The sequence below is a fragment of the Scyliorhinus torazame genome, chromosome 14, assembly GCF_047496885.1.
Source record: "Scyliorhinus torazame isolate Kashiwa2021f chromosome 14, sScyTor2.1, whole genome shotgun sequence".
NCBI lineage: Eukaryota > Metazoa > Chordata > Chondrichthyes > Carcharhiniformes > Scyliorhinidae > Scyliorhinus > Scyliorhinus torazame.
This window is the reverse complement of record NC_092720.1, coordinates 174,233,152-174,253,339: the sequence shown is the minus strand read 5'-3', so window position 1 is coordinate 174,253,339 and position 20,188 is coordinate 174,233,152. Positions and strand designations below refer to the sequence as shown.

Here is a 20,188-nt window from a genome sequence, read left to right as displayed (position 1 = left end):
TTGCATTGCCCTATTATGTATTTGCTTTTCTTCCCTTTTCTACAAATGGACTTCATGATCTATTGAGCTGCTAGCAGAAAAATACTTTTCAATGTACCTCAGTACACGTGACAATAAGCAAATCCAATCCAATCCATTCCAATTCATTTAGATGGGGTGACTATCAAGATCAAGATTATTCTCCGCCTTACAGAAGATTCAGTGGGTATTTGGTTGCGACACATGAACATTTTGGGGCGATGACCGAAGAAGCTGATGCAGCAAATTGAGAGAGACTGTTTCACTTCCAAAAAGACTAGAACCGGAGGAGTATGCTTGATGATGATAGTTAAAATATAAAATCGGGAGCTGAGGACATTCTCGCATTCACAACTGTTTGAATTCTGGAGCATCAAACAGAAGCAGAAGCATGCACTCAGCTGTGAACCCGTTTTAAAGAGTGCTTCACACAGAGAATTACTCATCCGTTAATTTGGGAGAAACACGTCAACTGATCACTGCCGTGATTCGGATTCGAACCGATGTTACTGCGGCCACATCGCAGAGTACTAACCACTATACGATCACGGCGCCACACGTTACCGCTGAGACAACTATAACTGTCGATGCACTCGGGCGTCAACTGTTTCGAACCTATCATGGCCCACACTGTATGAGTCTCGAGTTCCAACTTTCGGAGATACACAGTTTTGATGCCTGAAACTTGGTTCCATAATAATTTTCCTGCAAAAAGGATATATACACTTTAGCCCAGGCTCTATGAAAAGACCATGCAACCGTTATAATATATAATACATAGCAAATTCGATATTCGTCTCAAACATATGATATTTGGACGTTCTCCCGGTGTCTGCATCAGTTTTCTGTGTGTGCCTGCTCGAGGTCCCTCCCACAGTCCAAAAATGTGAAGGTTCGGTAGATTGGCCATGCTGAAGTGTGCCAGATTGTCCATAGATTAAGTTTCGCAGGATTGGCCATGATCGACATGCCGGGTTCCGGGTATTCTACCGAGAAACTTGGTCACGTCGTCCGCTGCTGATTTCATGAATCCATTTCACCATGTATCCCTTTCCTCTCATTCCTGAATATTGTCAGCGCTAACAAGCTCTCTCTCTATTTCCCCGGCTGAATTCTCCGACCACGTATCAGTTGCACTTTGGAGCGCCTCTAATTCACCATCTCACTCGCTTTGATCCACAGAGAAAATTCTAGGCCCCATTCGTCCCACTGTTGCTATTGGGGTGAATATCTCTCTTTGGTAATTCAAATTAATATTGATTCACTTTAGATGTGAACTGACTGTTTGAAATCAGAATGAAAGAATGTGGCGTGTTTAATATTGGAACCGGAGGAAAGAAATCAAATAAATGTGGCATGAAATGTAAAAAGCACCAAGCTGGGTGGATTTGATCCCACAGAGGGACGAAGTCCAAAAAACACTTCATCCGGGGGTGGGATAATATCTCGTCGCTGGGTGGAATCGAACCACCTAATTTTCGGTTAACAACTGACCGTGCTAACCGATAGCGCCACAGTGACGACAAATGCTGTTCCTGCATGAATGAACAACTCAAATCATGATGGAAACAGTCTCATCTTGTCCTCTTCGTAACAGCAAATTCTTGCTGATGCACCAATGTGGAACAAAAGCACAAAAGGCTGGTTAATCTCAACAGGTATGACAGCATCTGTGGAGAGAGAACGGAGGCTGTGTTTCAAGCGAGGGTGACTTTGTGTCACATAACGCGCCTCCACGTTGTACATTCGAGCCATTGTTGTATTTTCTGCCTCAAGATATTCGCAATGAAACTAAAATGAAATTGTCTTTTTTGATGTGCAGTAAGGACAGTTTTCTTAGTTTCTAAATATCTGTTAATTTCTCGAATCATTCTAAACAAGGGAAATGTGTCTTGACTGTCGCTGATCAGTCGCCAGCGGCCTTCGTTCTCCCCGGATTCTGATTGTCGAAGTGTTACCCGACATTCACGAAACTGGTGCTTGATTTTCGTGTGTCGCTTCATTTCTGTTTTCTCCACTGACATCTGGCTCTATTTCCAGAAAATTGGCCCACTCATCCTCATTGCATCATGACCAGATGTCAGGTATACACTCATCGCTAGAGCATCTCGAAAGCAAGGACTCCTACATCAGACTCCTATCTATTGGCTACAGCTCCGCCTTCAACACCACAATCCCAGCCACGCTCATATCAAAGCTCCAAAACCTAGGACTTGGCTTTCCACCCTGCATCTGGATCCTCGATTTTGACCAACAGACCACAATCAGTAAGAATGAACAACAACATCTCCTCCACAGTTGTTCTCAACACCGGTGCCCCTCATGGCTGCTTACTTATCCTCCTACTCTACTCGCTGTACGCAGACGACTGCGTGGCGAAACTGGGTTCCAACTCTATCTACAAGTTTGCTGACGATACGACAATAGTGGGTAGGATCTCGAATAACGACGAGTCAGAATACAGGCGGGAGATAGAGAACCTAGTGGAGTGGTGTAGCGACAACAATCTCTCCCTCAAATCCAGCAACACTAAACAGCTGTTCATTGACTTCAGGAAGCAAAGTACTGTACACACCCCTGTGAGCATCAACGGGGCCGAGGTGGAGATAGTTACCAATTTGAAATTCCTTGAGGTGCACAGCTCGAAAGATCTGTCCTGGTCCACCCACGTCGACGCTACCACCACGAAAGCACAACAGCACCTATACTTGTTCAGGAAACTAAGGAAATTCGGCATGTCCACATTAACCATTAGCAACTTTTACAGATGCACCATAGAAAGCATCCTATCGGGCTGCATCACAGCCTGGTACGGCAACTGCTCGGTCCAGGACGGCAAGAAACTTCAGAGCGTCGTGAACACCGCCCAGTCCATCACAGGAACCTGCCTCCCAACCATTGACTCCATCTACACCTGCCGCTGCCTGAGGAAAGCGGGCAGCATAATAAAGATCCACCCCACCCGGCGTACTCACTCTTCCAACTTCTTCCATCGGGCAGGAGATACAGACGTCTGAGAACACGCACGAACACACTCAAAAGCAGCTTCTTCCCCACTGTCACCAGACTCCTAAATGACCCTCTTATGGACTTACCTCATTAACACTGCACCCTGTATGCTTCATCCGATGCTAGTGCGTATGTAGTTACATTGTATATGTTGCGTTGCCCTATTAAATATTTTCTTTTCTTCCCTTTTCTACCAATGGACTTCATGACCTATTCAGCTGCTCGCAGAAAAATACTTTTCAATGTAGCTCGGCACACGTGACAATAAGCAAATCCAATCCAATCCAATCCAATTCATTTATATGGGGAGACTATCAAGATCAAGGTTATTCTCCGCCTTACAGAAGATTCAGTGGGTATTTGGTTGCCACACATGAACATTTTGGGGCGATGACCGAAGAAGCTGATGCAGAAAATTGAGAGAGACTGTTTTCACTTCCAAAAAGACTAGAACCGGAGGAGTATGCTTGATGATGATAGTTAAAATATAAAATCAGGAGCTGAGGACATTTTCGCATTCACAACTGTTTGAATTCTGGAGCAACAAACAGAAGCAAAAGCACGCACTCAGCTGTGAACCCGTTTTAAAGAGTGCTTCACACAGAGAATTACTCATCCGTTCATTTAAGAAAAACACGTCAACTGGTCACTGCTGTGACTCGGATTCGAACCGAGGTTGCTGCGGCCACAACGCAGAGTACTAACCACTATACGATCACGGCGCCACACGTGACCGCTGAGGGAAGCGCCAATTGTCGATGCACTAAGTCGTCAACTGTTTCGAACCTATCATGGCCCACACTGCATGACTCTCGAGTTACAACTTTCGTAGATACACAGTTTTGATGCCTGAAACTTGGTTCCATAATAATATTCCTGCAACAAGGATATATATACTTTAACCCAGGCTCTATAAAAATAACTATGCAACCGCTATAATATATAATATATAGCAAATTCGATGTTCGTCTCAAACATATGGTATTTGGATGTTCTCCCGGTGTCTGCATCAGTTTTCTGTGTGTGCCTGATCGAGGTCCCTCCCACAGTCCAAAAATGTGAAGGTTCGGTAGATTGGCCATGCTGAAGTGTGCCAGATTGTCCATAGATTAAGTTTCGCAGGATTGGCCATGATCAACATGCCGGGTTCCGGGTATTCTCCCGAGAAACTTGGTCACGTCGTCCGCTGCTGATTTCTTGAATCCATTTCACCCTGTATCCCTTTCCTCTCATTCCTGAATATTGTCAGTGCTAACAAGCTCTGTCTCTATTTCCCCGGCTGAATTCTCCGACCACGTATCAGTCGCACTTTGGAGCGCCTCTAATTCACCATCTCACTCGCTTTGATCCACAGAGAAAATTCTAGGCCCCATTCGTCCCACTGTTGCTATTGGGGTGAATATCTCTCTTTGGTAATTCAAATTAATATTGATTCACTTTAGATGTGAACTGACTGTTTGAAATCAGAATGAAAGAATGTGGCGTGTTTAATATTGGAACCGGAGGAAAGAAATCAAATAAATGTGGCATGAAATGTAAAAAGCACCAAGGTGGGTGGATTTGATCCCACAGAGGGACGAAGTCCAAAAAACACTTCATCCGGGGGTGGGATAATATCGCGTCGCTGGGTGGAATCAAACCACCTAATTTTCGGTTAACAGCTGACCGTGCTAACCGATAGCGCCACAGAGACGACAAATGCTGTTCCTGCATGAATGAACAACTCAAATCTTGATGGAAACAGTCTCATCTTGTCCTCTTCGTAACAGCAAATTCTTGCTGATGCACCAATCTGGAACAAAAGCACAAAAGGCTGGTTAATCTCAGCAGGTATGACAGCATCTGTGGAGAGAGAACGGAGGCTGTGTTTCAAGCGAGGGTGACTTTGTGTCACATAACGCGCCTCCAGGTTCTACATTCGAGCCATTGTTGTATTTTCTGCCTCAAGATATTCGCAATGAAACTAAAATGAAACTGTCTTTTCTGATGCGCAGTAAGGACAGTTTTCTTAGTTTCTAAATATCTGTTAATTTCTCGAATCATTCTAAACAAGGGAAATGTGTCTTGACTGTCGCTGATCAGTCGCCAGCGGCCTTCGTTCTCCCCGGATTCTGATTGTCGAAGTGTTACCCAACATTCACGAAACTGGTGCTTGATTTTCGTGTGTTGCTTCATTTCCGTTTTCTCCACTGCCAACTGGCTCTATTTCCAGAAAATTGGCCCACTCATCCTCATTGCATCATGACCAGATGTCAGGTATACACTCATCCCTAGAGCATCTCGAAAGCAAGGACTCCTACATCAGACTCCTATCTATTGACTACAGCTCCGCCTTCAACACCACAATCCCAGCCACGCTCATATCAAAGCTCCAAAACCTAGGACTTGGCTTTCCACCCTGCATCTGGATCCTCGATTTTGACCAACAGACCACAATCAGTAAGAATGAAGAACAACATCTCCTCCACAGTTGTTCTTAACACCGGTGCCCCTCATGGCTGCTTACTTATCCTCCTACTCTACTCGCTGTACGCAGACGACTGCGTGGCGAAACTGGGTTCCAACTCTATCTACAAGTTTGCTGACGATACGACAATAGTGGGCAGGATCTCGAATAACAACGAGTCAGAATACAGGCGGGAGATAGAGAACCTAGTGGAGTGGTGTAGCGACAACAATCTCTCCCTCAAATCCAGCAACACTAAACAGCTGTTCATTGACTTCAGGAAGCAAAGTACTGTACACACCCCTGTGAGCATCAACGGGGCCGAGGTGGAGATGGTTACCAATTTGAAATTCCTTGAGGTGCACAGCTCGAAAGATCTGTCCTGGTCCACCCACGTCGACGCTACCACCACGAAAGCACAACAGCACCTATACTTGTTCAGGAAACTAAGGAAATTCGGCATGTCCACATTAACCCTTAGCAACTTTTACAGATGCACCATAGAAAGCATCCTATCGGGCTGCATCACAGCCTGGTACGGCAACTGCTCGGTCCAGGACGGCAAGAAACTTCAGAGCGTCGTGAACACCGCCCAGTCCATCACAGGAACCTGCCTCCCAACCATTGACTCCATCTACACCTCCCGCTGCCTGAGGAAAGCGGGCAGCATAATCAAAGATCCACCCCACCTGGCGTACTCACTATTCCAACTTCTTCCATCGGGCAGGAGATACAGACGTCTGAGAACAGGCACGAACAGACTCAAAAGCAGCTTCTTCCCCACTGTCACCAGACTCCTAAATGACCCTCTTATGGACTTACCTCATTAACACTGCACCCTGTATGCTTCATCCGATGCCAGTGCGTATGTAGTTACATTGTTTATGCTGCATTGCCCTATTAAATATTTTCTATTCTTCCCTTTTCTACCAATGGACTTCATGATCTATTGAGGTGCTCGCAGAAATATACTTTTCAATGTACCTCGGTACACGTGACAAAAAGCAAATCCAATCCAATTCATTTATATGGGGAGACTATCAAGATCAAGATTATTCTCCGCCTTACAGAAGATTCAGTGGGTATTTGGTTGCGACGCATGAACATTTTGGGGCGATGACCGAAGAAGCTGATGCAGCAAATTGAGAGAGACTGTTTTCACTTCCAAAAAGACTAGAACCGGAGGAGTATGCCTGATGATGATAGTTAAAATATAAAATCGGGAGCTGAGGACATTCTCGCATTCACAACTGTTTGAATTCTGGAGCATCAAAGAGAAGCAGAAGCATGCACTCAGCTGTGAACCCGTTTTAAAGAGTGCTTCACACACAGAATTACTCATCCGTTCATTTAAGAAAAACACGTCAACTGGTCACTGCCGTGACTCGGATTCGAACCGAGGTTGCTGCGGCCACAACGCAGAGTACTAACCACTATACGATCACGGCGCCACACGTTACCGCTGAGGCAAGCTATGACTGTCGATGCACTGGGTCGTCAACTGTTTGGAACCTATCATGGCCCACACTGTATGACTCTCGAGTTACAACTTTCGTACATACACAGTTTTGATGCCTGAAACTTGGTTCCATAATAATTTTCCTGCAACAAGGATATATACACTTTAACCCAGGCTCTAGAAAAATAACTATGCAACCGCTATAATATATAATACATAGCAAATTCGATATTCGTCTCAAAGATATGGTATTTGGACGTTCTTCCGGTGTCTGCATCAGTTTTCTGTGTGTGCCTACTCGAGGTCCCTCCCACAGTCCAAAAATTTGAAGGTTCGGTAGATTGGCCATGCTGAAGTGTGCCAGATTGTCCATAGATTAAGTTTCGCAGGATTGGCCATAATCAACATGCCGGATTCCCGGTATTCTACCGAGAAACCTGGTCACGTCGTCCGCTGCTGATTTCATGAATCCATTTCACCCTGTATCCCTTTCCTCTCATTCCTGAATATTGTCAGCGCTAACAAGCTCTCTCTCTATTTCCCCGGCTGAATTCTCCGACCACGTATCAGTCGCACTTTGGAGCGCCTCTAATTCACCATCTCACTCGCTTTGATCCACAGAGAAAATTCTAGGCCCCATTCCTCCCACTGTTGCTATTGGGGTGAATATCTCTCTTTGGTAATTCAAATTAATATTGATTCACTTTAGATGTGAACTGACTGTTTGAAATCAGAATGAAAGAATGTGGCGTGTTTAATATTGGAACCGGAGGAAAGAAATCAAATAAATGTGGCATGAAATGTAAAGAGCACCAAGGTGGGTGGATTTGATCCCACAGAGGGACGAAGTCCAAAAAATACTTCATCCGGGGGTGGGATAATATCTCGTCGCTGGGTGGAATCGAACCACCTAATTTTCGGTTAACAGCCGAACGTGCTCACCGGTAGCGCCACAGAGACGACAAATGCTGTTCCTGCATGAATAAACAACTCAAATCATGATGGAAACAGTCTCATCTTGTCCTCTTCGTAACAGCAAATTCTTGCTGATGCACCAATCTGGAACAAAAGCACAAAAGGCTGGTTAATCTCAGCAGGTATGACAGCATCTGTGGAGAGAGAACGGAGGCTGTGTTTCAAGCGAGGGTGACTTTGTGTCACATAACGCGCCTCCAGGTTGTACATTCGAGCCATTGTTGTATTTTCTGCCTCAAGATATTCGCAATGAAACTAAAATGAAATTGTCTTTTTTGATGTGCAGTAAGGACAGTTTTCTTAGTTTCTAAATATCTGTTAATTTCTCGAATCATTCTAAACAAGGGAAATGTGTCTTGACTGTCGCTGATCAGTCGCCAGCGGCCTTCGTTCTCCCCGGATTCTGATTGTCGAAGTGTTACCCAACATTCACGAAACTGGTGCTTGATTTTCGTGTGTTGCTTCATTTCCGTTTTCTCCACTGCCAACTGGCTCTATTTCCAGAAAATTGGCCCACTCATCCTCATTGCATCATGACCAGATGTCAGGTATACACTCATCCCTAGAGCATCTCGAAAGCAAGGACTCCTACATCAGACTCCTATCTATTGACTACAGCTCCGCCTTCAACACCACAATCCCAGCCACGCTCATATCAAAGCTCCAAAACCTAGGACTTGGCTTTCCACCCTGCATCTGGATCCTCGATTTTGACCAACAGACCACAATCAGTAAGAATGAAGAACAACATCTCCTCCACAGTTGTTCTTAACACCGGTGCCCCTCATGGCTGCTTACTTATCCTCCTACTCTACTCGCTGTACGCAGACGACTGCGTGGCGAAACTGGGTTCCAACTCTATCTACAAGTTTGCTGACGATACGACAATAGTGGGCAGGATCTCGAATAACGACGAGTCAGAATACAGGCGGGAGATAGAGAACCTAGTGGAGTGGTGTAGCGACAACAATCTCTCCCTCAAATCCAGCAACACTAAACAGCTGTTCATTGACTTCAGGAAGCAAAGTACTGTACACACCCCTGTGAGCATCAACGGGGCCGAGGTGGAGATGGTTACCAATTTGAAATTCCTTGAGGTGCACAGCTCGAAAGATCTGTCCTGGTCCAGCCACGTCGACGCTACCACCACGAAAGCACAACAGCACCTATACTTGTTCAGGAAACTAAGGAAATTCGGCATGTCCACATTAACCCTTAGCAACTTTTACAGATGCACCATAGAAAGCATCCTATCGGGCTGCATCACAGCCTGGTACGGCAACTGCTCGGTCCAGGACGGCAAGAAACTTCAGAGCGTCGTGAACACCGCCCAGTCCATCACAGGAACCTGTCTCCCAACCATTGACTCCATCTACACCTCCCGCTGCCTGAGGAAAGCGGGCAGCATAATCAAAGATCCACCCCACCTGGCGTACTCACTATTCCAACTTCTTCCATCGGGCAGGAGATACAGACGTCTGAGAACAGGCACGAACAGACTCAAAAGCAGCTTCTTCCCCACTGTCACCAGACTCCTAAATGACCCTCTTATGGACTTACCTCATTAACACTGCACCCTGTATGCTTCATCCGATGCCAGTGCGTATGTAGTTACATTGTTTATGCTGCATTGCCCTATTAAATATTTTCTATTCTTCCCTTTTCTACCAATGGACTTCATGATCTATTGAGGTGCTCGCAGAAATATACTTTTCAATGTACCTCGGTACACGTGACAAAAAGCAAATCCAATCCAATTCATTTATATGGGGAGACTATCAAGATCAAGATTATTCTCCGCCTTACAGAAGATTCAGTGGGTATTTGGTTGCGACGCATGAACATTTTGGGGCGATGACCGAAGAAGCTGATGCAGCAAATTGAGAGAGACTGTTTTCACTTCCAAAAAGACTAGAACCGGAGGAGTATGCCTGATGATGATAGTTAAAATATAAAATCGGGAGCTGAGGACATTCTCGCATTCACAACTGTTTGAATTCTGGAGCATCAAAGAGAAGCAGAAGCATGCACTCAGCTGTGAACCCGTTTTAAAGAGTGCTTCACACACAGAATTACTCATCCGTTCATTTAAGAAAAACACGTCAACTGGTCACTGCCGTGACTCGGATTCGAACCGAGGTTGCTGCGGCCACAACGCAGAGTACTAACCACTATACGATCACGGCGCCACACGTTACCGCTGAGGCAAGCTATGACTGTCGATGCACTGGGTCGTCAACTGTTTGGAACCTATCATGGCCCACACTGTATGACTCTCGAGTTACAACTTTCGTACATACACAGTTTTGATGCCTGAAACTTGGTTCCATAATAATTTTCCTGCAACAAGGATATATACACTTTAACCCAGGCTCTAGAAAAATAACTATGCAACCGCTATAATATATAATACATAGCAAATTCGATATTCGTCTCAAAGATATGGTATTTGGACGTTCTTCCGGTGTCTGCATCAGTTTTCTGTGTGTGCCTACTCGAGGTCCCTCCCACAGTCCAAAAATTTGAAGGTTCGGTAGATTGGCCATGCTGAAGTGTGCCAGATTGTCCATAGATTAAGTTTCGCAGGATTGGCCATAATGAACATGCCGGATTCCCGGTATTCTACCGAGAAACCTGGTCACGTCGTCCGCTGCTGATTTCATGAATCCATTTCACCCTGTATCCCTTTCCTCTCATTCCTGAATATTGTCAGCGCTAACAAGCTCTCTCTCTATTTCCCCGGCTGAATTCTCCGACCACGTATCAGTCGCACTTTGGAGCGCCTCTAATTCACCATCTCACTCGCTTTGATCCACAGAGAAAATTCTAGGCCCCATTCGTCCCACTGTTGCTATTGGGGTGAATATCTCTCTTTGGTAATTCAAATTAATATTGATTCACTTTAGATGTGAACTGACTGTTTGAAATCAGAATGAAAGAATGTGGCGTGTTTAATATTGGAACCGGAGGAAAGAAATCAAATAAATGTGGCATGAAATGTAAAGAGCACCAAGGTGGGTGGATTTGATCCCACAGAGGGACGAAGTCCAAAAAATACTTCATCCGGGGGTGGGATAATATCTCGTCGCTGGGTGGAATCGAACCACCTAATTTTCGGTTAACAGCCGAACGTGCTCACCGGTAGCGCCACAGAGACGACAAATGCTGTTCCTGCATGAATAAACAACTCAAATCATGATGGAAACAGTCTCATCTTGTCCTCTTCGTAACAGCAAATTCTTGCTGATGCACCAATCTGGAACAAAAGCACAAAAGGCTGGTTAATCTCAGCAGGTATGACAGCATCTGTGGAGAGAGAACGGAGGCTGTGTTTCAAGCGAGGGTGACTTTGTGTCACATAACGCGCCTCCAGGTTGTACATTCGAGCCATTGTTGTATTTTCTGCCTCAAGATATTCGCAATGAAACTAAAATGAAATTGTCTTTTTTGATGTGCAGTAAGGACAGTTTTCTTAGTTTCTAAATATCTGTTAATTTCTCGAATCATTCTAAACAAGGGAAATGTGTCTTGACTGTCGCTGATCAGTCGCCAGCGGCCTTCGTTCTCCCCGGATTCTGATTGTCGAAGTGTTACCCGACATACACGAAACTGGTGCTTGATTTTCGTGTGTCGCTTCATTTCCGTTTTCTCCACTGCCAACTGGCTCTATTTCCCGAAAATTGGCCCACTCATCCTCATTGCATCATGACCAGATGTCAGGTATACACTCATCCCTAGAGCATCTCGAAAGCAAGGACTCCTACATCAGACTCCTATCTATTGACTACAGCTCTGCCTTCAACTCCACAATCCCAGCCACGCTCATATCAAAGCTCCAAATCGTAGGACTTGGCTTTCCACCCTGCAACTGGATCCTCGATTTTGTGACCAACAGACCACAATCGGTAAGAATGAACAACAACATCTCCTCCACAGTTGTTCTCAACACCGGTGCCCCTCATGGCTGCGTACTTATCCTCCTACTCTACTCGCTGTACGCAGACGACTGCGTGGCGAAACTGGGTTCCAACTCTATCTACAAGTTTGCTGACGATACGACCACAGTGGGCAGGATCTCGAATAACGACGAGTCAGAATACAGGCGGGAGATAGAGAACCTAGTGGGGTGGTGTAGCGACAACAATCTCTCCCTCAATGCCAGCAACACTAAACAGCTGGTCATTGACTTCAGGAAGCAAAGTACTGTACACACCCCTGTGAGCATCAACGGGGCCGAGGTGGAGATGTTTACCAATTTGAAATTCCTTGAGGTGCACAGATCCAAAAATCTGTCCTGGTCCACCCACGTCGACGCAACCGCCACGAAAGCACAACAGCACCTATACTTGTTCAGGAAACTAAGGAAATTCGGCATGTCCACATTAACCCTTAGCAACTTTTACAGATGCACCATAGAAAGCATCCTATCGGGCTGCATCACAGCCTGGTACGGCAAATGCTCGGTCCAGGACGGCAAGAAACTTCAGAGCGTCGTGAACACCGCCCAGTCCATCACAGGAACCTGCCTCCCAACCATTGACTCCATCTACACCTCCCGCTGCCTGAGGAAAGCGGGAAGCATAATCAAAGATCCACCCCACCCGGCGTACTCACTCTTCCAACTTCTTCCATCGGGCAGGAGATACAGACGTCTGAGAACACGCACGAACAGACTCAAAAGCAGCTTCTTCCTCACTGTCACCAGACTCCTAAATGACCCTCTTATGGACTTACCTCAATAACACTGCACCCTGTATGCTTCATCCGATGCCATTGCGTATGTAGTTACATTGTATATGTTGCATTGCCCTATTAAATATTTTGTTTTCTTCCCTTTTTTTCCAATGGACTTCATGATCTATTGAGCTGCTCGCAGAAAAATACTTTTCAATGTACCTCGGTACACGTGACAATAAGCAAATCCAATCCAATCCAATTCATTTATATGGGGAGACTATCAAGATCAAGATTATTCTCCGCCTTACAGAAGATTCAGTGGGTATTTGGTTGCCACACATGAACATTTTGGGGCGATGACCGAAGAAGCTGATGCAGCAAATTGAGAGAGACTGTTTTCACTTCCAAAAAGACGAGAACCGGAGGAGTATGCTTGATGATGATAGTTAAAATATAAAATCGGGAGCTGAGGACATTTTCGCATTCACAACTGTTTGAATTCTGGAGCATCAAACAGAAGCAGAAGCATGCACTCAGCTGTGAACCCGTTGTAAAGAGTGCTTCACACAGAGAATTACTCATCCGTTCATTTAAGAAAAACACGTCAACTGGTCACTGCCGTGACTCGGATTTCAACCGAGGTTATTGCGGCCACAACGCAGAGTACTAACCATTATACGATCACGGCGCCACACGTTACCGCTGAGGCAAGCTATGACTGCCGATGCACAAGGTCGTCAACTGTTTGGAAACTATCATGGCCCACTCTGTATGACTCTCGAGTGACAACTTTCGTAGATACACAGTTTTGATGCCTGAAACTTGGTTCCATAATAATTTTCCTGCAACAAGGACATATACACTTTAACCCAGGCTCTATAAAAATAACTATGCAACCGCTATAATATATAATACATACCAAATTCGATATTCGTCTCAAACATATGGTATTTGGACGTTCTTCCGGTGTCTGCATCAGTTTTCTGTGTGTGCCTACTCGAGGTCCCTCCCACAGTCCAAAAATGTGAAGGTTCGGTAGATTGGCCATGCTGAAGTGTGCCAGATTGTCCATAGATTAAGTTTCGCAGGATTGGCCATGATCAACATGCCGGATTCCGGGTATTCTACCGAGAAACTTGGTCACGTCGTCCGCTGCTGATTTCTTGAATCCATTTCACCCTGTATCCCTTTCCTCTCATTCCTGAATATTGTCAGTGCTAACAAGCTCTCTCTCTATTTCCCCGGCTGAATTCTCCGACCACGTATCAGTTGCACTTTGGAGCGCCTCTAATTCACCATCTCACTCGCTTTGATCCACAGAGAAAATTCTAGGCCCCATTCGTCCCACGGTTGCTATTGGGGTGAATATCTCTCTTTGGTAATTCAAATTAATATTGATTCACTTTAGATGTGAACTGACTGTTTGAAATCAGAATGAAAGAATGTGGCGTGTTTAATATTGGAACCGGAGGAAAGAAATCAAATAAATGTGGCATGAAATGTAAAAAGCACCAAGGTGGGTGGATTTGTTCCCACAGAGGGACGAAGTCCAAAAAACACTTGATCCGGGGGTGGGATAATATCTCGTCGCTGGGTGGAATCGAACCACCTAATTTTCGGTTAACAGCCGAACGTCCTCACCTGTAGCGCCACAGAGACGACAAATGGGGTTCCTGCATGAATAAACAACTCAAATCATGATGGAAACAGTCTCATCTTGTCCTCTTCGTAACAGCAAATTCTTGCTGATGCACCAATCTGGAACAAAAGCACAAAAGGCTGGTTAATCTCAGCAGGTATGACAGCATCTGTGGAGAGAGAACGGAGGCTGTGTTTCAAGCGAGGGTGACTTTGTGTCACATAACGCGCCTCCAGGTTCTACATTCGAGCCATTGTTGTATTTTCTGCCTCAAGATATTCGCAATGAAACTAAAATGAAACTGTCTTTTCTGATGTGCAGTAAGGACAGTTTTCTTAGTTTCTAAATATCTGTTAATTTCTCGAATCATTCTAAACAAGGGAAATGTGTCTTGACTGTCGCTGATCAGTCGCCAGCGGCCTTCGTTCTCCCCGGATTCTGATTGTCGAAGTGTTACCCGACATTCACGAAACTGGTGCTTGATTTTCGTGTGTTGCTTCATTTCCGTTTTCTCCACTGCCAACTGGCTCTATTTCCAGAAAATTGGCCCACTCATCCTCATTGCATCATGACCAGATGTCAGGTATACACTCGTCCCTCGAGCATCTCGAAAGCAAGGACTCCTACATCAGACTCCTATCTATTGACTACAGCTCTGCCTTCAACACCACAATCCCAGCCACGCTCATATCAAAGCACCAAAACCTAGGACTTGGCTTTCCACCCTGCAACTGGATCCTCGATTTTCTGACCAACAGACCACAATCGGTAAGAATGAACAACAACATCTCCTCCACAGTTGTTCTCAACACCGGTGCCCCTCATGGCTGCGTACTTATCCTCCTACTCTACTCGGTGTACGCAGACGACTGCGTGGCGAAACTGGGTTCCAACTCTATCTACAAGTTTGCTGACGATACGACAATAGTGGGCATGATCTCGAATAACGACGAGTCAGAATACAGGCGGGAGATAGAGAACCTAGTGGAGTGGTGTAGCGACAACAATCTCTCCCTCAATGCCAGCAACACTAAACAGCTGTTCATTGACTTCAGGAAGCAAAGTACTGTACACACCCCTGTGAGCATCAACGGGGCCGAGGTGGAGATGGTTACCAATTTGAAATTCCTTGAGGTGCACAGCTCGAAAGATCTGTCCTGGTCGACCCACGTCGACGCTACCACCACGAAAGCACAACAGCACCTATACTTGTTCAGGAAACTAAGGAAATTCGGCATGTCCACATTAACCCTTAGCAACCTTTACAGATGCACCATAGAAAGCATCCTATCGGGCTGCATCACAGCCTGGTACGGCAACTGTTCGGTCCAGGACGGCAAGAAACTTCAGAGCGTCGTGAACACCGCCAAGTCCATCACAGGATCCTGCCTCCCAACCATTGACTCCATCTACACCTCCCGCTGCCTGAGGAAAGCGGGCAGCATAATCAAAGATCCACCCCACCCGGCGTACTCACTCTTCCAACTTCTTCCATCGGGCAGGAGATACAGACGTATGAGAACACGCACGAACAGACTCAAAAGCAGCTTCTTCTCCACTGACACCAGACTCCTAAATGACCCTCTTATGGACTTACCTCAGTAACACTGCACCCTGTATGCTTCATCCGATGCCAGTGCGTATGTAGTTACATTGTATATGTTACATTGCCCTATTAAATATGTTCTTTTCTTCCCTTTTCTACCAATGGACTTCATGATCTATTGAGCTGCTCGCAGAAAAATACTTTTCAATGTACCTCGGTACACGTGACAATAAGCAAATCCAATCCAATCCAATTCATTTATATGGGGAGACTATCAAGATCAAGATTATTCTCCGTCTTACAGAAGATTCAGTGGGTATTTCGTTGCGACAGATGAACATTTTGGGGCGATGACCGAAGAAGCTGATGCAGCCGATTGAGAGAGACTGTTCTCACTTCCAAAAAGACTATAACCGGAGTAGTATGCTTGATGATGATAGTTAAAATATAAAATCGGGAGCTGAGGACATTCTCGCATTCACAACTGTTTGAATTCTGGAGCATCAAACAGAAGCAGAAGCATGCACTCAGCTGTGAACCCGTTTTAAAGAGTGCTTCACACAGAGAATTACTCATCCGCTCATTTAAGAAAAACACGTCGACTGGTCGCTGCCGTGACTCGGATTCGATCCGAGGTTGCTGCGGCCACAACGCAGAGTACTAACCACTCTTCGATCACGGCGCCACACGTTACCGCTGAGGCAAGTTATAACTGTCGATGAACTAGTTCGTCAACTGTTTGGAACCTATCATGGCCCACACTGTATGACTCTCGAGTTACAACTTTCGTAGATACACAGTTTTGATGCCTGAAACTTGGTTCCATAATAATTTTCCTGCAACAAGTATATATACACTTTAACCTAGGCTCTATAAAAATAACTATGCAACCGCTATAATATATAATACATAGCAAATTCGATATTCGTCTCAAACATATGATATTTGGACGTTCTCCCGGTGTCTGCATCAGTTTTCTGTGTGTGCCTGCTCGAGGTCCCTCCCACAGTCCAAAAATGTGAAGGTTCGGTAGATTGGCCATGCTGAAGTGTGCCAGGTTGTCCGTAGATTAAGTTTCGCAGGATTGGCCATGATTAACATGCCGGGTTCCGGGTATTCTCCCGAGAAACTTGGTCACGTCGTCCGCTGCTGATTTCTTGAATCCATTTCACCCTGTATCCCTTTCCTCTCATTCCTGAATATTGTCAGTGCTAACAAGCTCTCTCTCTATTTACCCGGCTGAATTCTCCGACCACGTATCAGTAGCAATTTGTAGCGCCTCTAATTAACCATCTCACTCTCTTTGATCCACAGAGAAAATTCTAGGCCCCATTCGTCCCACTGTTGCTATTGGGGTGAATGTCTCTCTTTGGGAATTCAAATGAATATTGATTCACTTTAGATGTGAACTGACTGTTTGAAATCAGAATGACAGCATTTGGCGTGTTTAATATTGGAACCGGAGGAAAGAAATCAAATCAACGTAGCATGAAATATAAAAAGCAGCAAGGTGGGTGATTCGCTCCCACAGAGGGACAAAGTATAAAATACACTGCATCCGGGGGTGGTATAACACTTCGTCTCTGGGTGGAATAGAAGCACCTTTCGGTTAACAGCCGAACGCGCTCACCGACTGCGCCACAGAGACGACAACTGATCCTTTTTCTCGAATCAACAAGCCGATTGATGATCGAAACAGTCTCATCTTGTCCACATCCTAACAGCAAATTCTTGCTGAATCACCAATCTGGAACAAAAACACAAAAGGCTGGGCAATATGAGCAGGTCTGACAGCGTCTGTGGAGAGAGCACGGAGCCTGTGTTTCAAGCCAGGCCGACTGTGTCAAAGAACGAAGGGTACACCATTGTCCGTATTCCTGTCAATAACGCGCCTCCAGCCTTTTTACATTCCAGCCATTGTTGTATTATATGCTTCACGATATTCGCAATAATTAAACTCTATTTTCTTATGTGCAGTCAGGACAGTTTTCTTAGTTTCTAAATATCAGTTAATTTCTCGAATCATTCTAATCAAAGCAAATGTGTCTTGACTGCCGCTGATCAGTCGGGCAGATCCCTGCGTTCTCCCCGGATTCTGTTTGTCGAAGTGTTACCCAACATTCACGAAACTAGTGCTTGGTGTTCCTGTGTCGCTACGTTTCCGTTTTCTCCATTGCCAATTGGCATTATTTCCCAAGATTCTGCCCGCTGCTCCTCGTCGTATCATGAACAGATGTCAGGAAATTCATTTATATGGAGGGACTACCGAGATCAAGTTTATTCTCCGCGTACATAGAAGGTTCAGTGAGTATTTGGTTGAGACACTTGAACATTTTGCGTGAATGGCTAAAGAAGCTGATGCAGCAAATTGAGAGAGACTGTTTTCACTTCCAAACAGACAGGAACCTGAGGAGTATGCTTGATGATAATAGTTAATCTAAAAAACCGGGAGCTGAAGAGATTCTCGTATTCACAACCGTTTGAATTACAGAGCTTTAAACGGGAGCAGAAGCATGTACTCAGCTGTGAACCCGTTTTAAAGAGTCCTTTATACAGATAATTCGTCATCCGTTCATTTGGGTAAAACACATCAACTTACCGCTGCCGTGACTCGGATTCGAACAGAGGTTGCTGCGGTGAAAACGCAGAGTGCTAACCACTACACGATCACGGCGCCGCACGTCACCGGCGAGCCACATCTGTCACTGCCGATGTGCTTGGTCATCAACTGTTTGGAATCTATCATGTCCCACACTTTATGACTCTCTAATTACAACATGAGTAGATAAACAGTTTGGATGCCTTAACCTTGGTTCCACAATAATGTTCCTGCAAAAAGGATATATACACTTTCACCCAGGCTCATAAAAATAACAATGCAACGGCTATAATAGATAATACGTAACAATTTCAAAATTCATCCCAAACATATGATATTTGGACGTACTCCCGGTGTCTGCATCGGTTTTCGCGGCCTGCTCGAGGTCCCTCCCACAGTCCAAAGATGTGACGTTTCGATGGATTGGCCATGCTAAAGTGTGCCAGATTGCCTATAGATTAGCAGTTTTGCTGGATTAGCCATGAACAACGTGCCTAGTGACGGGTATTCTACGGAGGAGCTTGGTCACATCGAGCCCTGCTGTTTTTTAAAAAAACATTTATTTTATCCTGTATCAGTTTTCTCTTATTCCTGAATATTGTCAGTGCAAAGAAACTCTCTCTATCTCCATTTCAACGATTGAACCTCTCCGCCCACATACCAGTTGCACTTTCTAGTGCCTCTCATTCGCCGCCTCACCTTCTTTGATCCAAAGAGAAAAGTCTAGGCCCTTTTCGTTCCACTGTTGCTATTAGGGTGAATGTCTCTCTCTGGTAGTTCAAATTAATATTAATTAATTCTTTGGATGTGAACTGACTGTTTCAAATCAGAATGACAGCATTTGGCGTGTTTAATATTGGAACCGGAGGAAAGAAATCAAATCAATGTGGCATGAAATATAAAAAGAACCAAGGTGGGTGATTCGATAACACAAAGGGACTCAGTATTTTAAAAAATCCATCGGCGGTGGGACAACACTTCGTCTCGTGGTGGGGTCGAACTACCAACTTTTCAATTAACAGCCGAACGCGCTAATCGATTGCGCTAATTGCACAGAGGCGAAAAATCCTGCTTTGCTCGAATAAACATGTCAAATTATGGTGGCAACAGTCTCATCTAGTCCACATGGGAACAGCAAATTCTTGTTGATGCACCAATCTGGAACAAAAACACAAAACGCTGGACAATCTCAGCGGATCTGAAAGCCTATGTGGAGAGAGAACGGAGTCTGTGATTCAAGCTATGGTGACATTGTGTCAGTGAGCGAAGACTACGCCATTATCCGTAGCCCTGTCAATAACGCCTTCTAACCTTCTAACCTCCAGCCTTCTAACTTCGAGCCATTATTGTATTTTCTGCCACCAGATATTCGCAATGAAACTAAAATGAAACTGTATTTTCTGATGTGCAGTAAGGACAGTTATCTTAGTTTCTAAATATCAGTTAATGCCTCGAATCATTCGAAACAAGGGAAATGACTCTTGACTGTCGCTGTTCAGTCGGGCTGCGCCCTTCATTCTCCCCGGATTCTGTTTCTCTACGTGTTTCCCAACATTCACAAAACTGGTGCATGATTTTCGTGTGTCGCTTTGTTTCCGTTTTCTCCACCGCCACCTGGCTCTATTTCCCAAGGTTCTGCCCACTCCTCCTCATTGCATCATGGCCAGATGTCAGGAAATTCATTTATATGGAGAGACATAAGAACATAAGAACTAGGAGCAGGAGTAGGCCGTCTGGCGCCGCGAGCCTGCTCCGCCATTCAATGACATCATGGCTGATCTTTTGTGGACTCAGCTCCACTTTCCGGCCCGAACACCATC

General features: G+C 45.2%; 2 non-coding genes across 2 annotated transcripts; both read right to left on the bottom strand.

Moving 5' to 3' along the window:
* Positions 1-6,849: 6,849 nt before the first annotated feature.
* trnah-gug (transfer RNA histidin (anticodon GUG)) lies at positions 6,850-6,921 on the bottom strand. Its single transcript has one exon. It is a non-coding gene; the product is annotated as a tRNA-His (tRNA).
* Positions 6,922-10,021: 3,100 nt separating this feature from the next.
* Positions 10,022-10,093, bottom strand: trnah-gug (transfer RNA histidin (anticodon GUG)). Its single transcript has one exon. It is a non-coding gene; the product is annotated as a tRNA-His (tRNA).
* Between the last annotated feature and the right edge of the window lie 10,095 nt (positions 10,094-20,188).